The following is a 3,616-nucleotide window of genomic DNA, read 5'->3' on the forward strand; positions in this document are numbered from 1 at the left end:
GCTCTTGGTGAATGTCTCTCCCTGCTTCTGAAACAAAATGAAGAGCTGCTGAAGTTTACGAAGTCCCCAGAGACATTTCTGTGTGTGTCGCTCTAACAGAGGACCCCTGCGTCTGCACAGCAAGGTCCCTAAGCTCCCCTTGGCAGGGATGCTCTCTGTGTTTTATGCCTCTTTGATGCCTCTGCCCTCTTTCCGGCTGGCCCTCTGGCTGCCCCTGCATCCTCCGTCTTCTCCACCTGCCCTCTATCCCTCCTGCATCCCTGTTTTAAGCAGCAGCCCCTTTTCCACTGAGGAGACATGGGTGGAAGAGGAGTTACAGTTGGGGGTTGGAGGGCGATATGATTTTTTTTTTTTTTTTTTTTTTTGCGGCACGCGGGCCTCTCACTGTTGCGGCCTCTCCCATTGCGGAGCACGGTCTCCAGACGCGCAGGCTCAGCAGCCATGGCTCACGGGCCCAGCCGCACCACGGCACGTGGGATCTTCCCGGACCAGGGCACGAACCTGTGTCCCCTGCATCGGCAGGCAGACTCTCAACCACTGCGCCACCAGGGAAGCCCCTATATGATTTTTGTATGCTATTCCAGAATAGGTTTGTGGTTATTTTAATTAAAAAAAAATAATTAATGTTCCCTCCGAATCTTTGAGGATCTTTGATTGCAGGAAGCTGTGGACCATGCTAAGCCCATGGCTCTCTGATGGTTACCCGCCTCGGCAGGCTGCTGCTTACACTGGGATATAACAACCAGGACATGAGAAGCAAGGGTAATTTGGATTTTTACTTTTTAGCAAGGATCTCTTTCCACTGAAACTGTAAAACTCTAGAAGGCAGGGGCTCTCTGACATTGAACCTCATGGTCTTGTGATAATGCCTGGAAAACAGTAACTGTTCTCAGAAGATGTGTGTTTGTTAAGTTCCTGTCATTCCTTAAAAAAAAAAAAAAAGATTAAAGAAGTCACTCTGTGTTCTCAAGATGCTGCATGTGTAAGTGTTTAGGCCACATACATGTTGAGAAATTGCACATATTTCGTCTTCATCTCGTATCGCCAAGACCTGATGTTACCAAACCTCTTGTCTCATCCACTGTCTTATCATCTGTGCTTAGCAAACTAAGACATAGCAAACCAGACGAACTTTCGGGAAACCTGCAGACATTTGAGGGCATTTGAGACAAAAAAAAATCCAATAGAGTTCTAAACGGAAACAAGAAGCAGAAAGATGGTCCTGTTGTAAAGTGGCCCCAAGCCTCAGACCTGCCTCGGATGTCACCAAGTGCCTCTGGCCTTTGGGGCCATTGAAGATGCTCAGCTCGGCATCTCTGCTGTGGCTGGACTTCCTGGCCAGCCAGGCCCGAGGGCGGCAGAGGAGGAAGTGCTGTGGGTGAGGTGGGGGGAGCACAGTGCACACCCAGGGGTGACTGCAGGGAGGAGACTTAGGACAGAGGAAAGCACAGGACGGACGACCCCCTCTGCAGAAGCGACTTTCTGGCCCCCTCGTCTCCCAAACACGCCCTCCAACTAAAAAATATTAATTGTGCCTAATTCTGAAGGCCCACACGTGTGTGTATGTCTATACCTGTGTGTATGTCCTACCATATCTCTTTGTTCCTGGGGAGAAACATAAGCTACAAGCCTCACATGCCTCTTCCTTGCTGAGTTACTACTGCTTAAAAAGTCAGAGAAAAAAAGCTCAGCCCAACCGTTTATGAACAGATAAATTTAAGCAAGAACGGCTTGAGTTCCTGCCAGTTGCTGGTGAGGCAGTTGTTAAGTGTGATGACAACCACCAATTTAGTGAAGGGTCAGTAGTTTGTTTGTTTGTTTGTTTTTAAATATTGAAACCCTCTCAGTTATACTTGGATCCCTTACTTGAAATCATAGCAAATAGTAGCATTATGGTGACAGAAAGAATTCAACCACTTCCTGGCAAGTAATGAGTACTTCATTTTATTCTACTTTTCTAGAGTTAGTTTAGAAGTCACATCAAAGTAAATTTTCGCTGATCATCCTTGAGTTTGCTGATCCCAAGGAGGGACTCAAGGGCAGGATCCCCTGGGATCCACTCTGAGCAATGGGGAGTCCCTGTCCCCCAGGCCATCTGCTGCCAACAAGCCAGGGCACTGGACCTGGAGGGCTGCGTTTTGGTCATAATGAGCCATCTGGCTGCCTGGCAGAAGGAGCCCATGGGAGTATGTGTCTGAGATGTTACTGACATTACCACTGACCTTTGCCAAGGAGTGGCTTTGGTTTTATCCAGAATGGCTCAGCCTGGTGGTAAGAATACATCATCTTGGTCCAGGACACTTTCAGGGATTAGGCTCAAAATCCTCAGCCTCCAAATTGAATATTTTCTTGTAATTATTTTTTTAATTGAAGTATAGTTGATTTATGGTATCATGTTAGCTTCGGGTATACAACAAAGTGATTTGAGTTTGTTTTTTTGCAGATTATATTCCATTATAGGTTATTACAGGATATTGGGTATAATTCCCTGTGCTATACGGCAAACCCTTGTTGCTTATCTATTTTATGTATAGTAGTTTGTATCTGTTAATCCCATACAGCTAATTTGTCCCTCCCTCCCTCCTTCACTCTCCCCTTTGGTAAACCATAAGTTTGTTGTCTGTGCTTTAGTCTGTTTCTGTTTTGTACATAAATTCATTTGTTTTATTTTTTATATTCCACATATAAATGATATCATATAGTATTTTTCTTTGTCTAACTTACTTCACTAAGAATGATATTCTCTAGGTCCATGCATGTTGCTGCAAACGGCAATATTTCATTCTTTTTTATGGCTACTTGAGTAATATTCCACTGTGTATATATACCACATCTTAAGCAATCTTCTGTTGATGGGCACTTGAGTTGCTTCCATGTATTGGCTATTGTAAATAGCACTGCTTTGCATGTCGGGGTGCATGTATCTTTTTGAATTAGAGTTTTGGTTTTTTCCAGGTATATACCCAGGAGTGAAATTGTTGGATCATGTGGTAGTTTTTTAAGGAACCATAACTGTTTTCCACAGTGGCTGCACCAATTTACATTCCCACCAACAGTGTACAAGGGTTCCCTTTTCGCCACATCCTCTCCGGCATTTATTATTCGTAGACTTCTTGGTGATGGCCACAAGTTGAATATTTTGTTGAGCGCTAGGGGCGTATGCTGCACCTGGGTTGTTCTGTGACTTCGTCCTGCCCATCCCTCTACCTATCAAGGAGGGGGGTCTCTACCTATATTGTTGCTCTTCCATGTGTCCTGACCCACCACAATGGCAGGGCCAAAGCCTGGCTTCTGGAGGTTTCCTTTGTTTTTTTAGATAAATGTGCAATTTAAGGATAAAGAGGGTTTGATATATAATGTAGCTTTAGAAGAAATCCTTTAGCTATTCCTTGCTCCCAACAAAATGCCACCCCCAAGATTTTCCCACATAGAAATTCTGGAGCCACTACTCATCTATGGGACGTGTGTCCTGAATAAATTGTTTCTGCTAGAGTTCCAAAGTGCAGAAGTGATTAACCTTTAAAAACTAAATGAAACATCAAGGTTGTCCGTGTCATAAGTTACTCCCATGTTACTTGGGTTTGGTGGTTTTTCTAGGTGGGGGAGGAGATGGTGT

Source organism: Tursiops truncatus, chromosome 2 (assembly GCF_011762595.2).
Source record: "Tursiops truncatus isolate mTurTru1 chromosome 2, mTurTru1.mat.Y, whole genome shotgun sequence".
In the NCBI taxonomy this organism is placed as follows: domain Eukaryota; kingdom Metazoa; phylum Chordata; class Mammalia; order Artiodactyla; family Delphinidae; genus Tursiops; species Tursiops truncatus.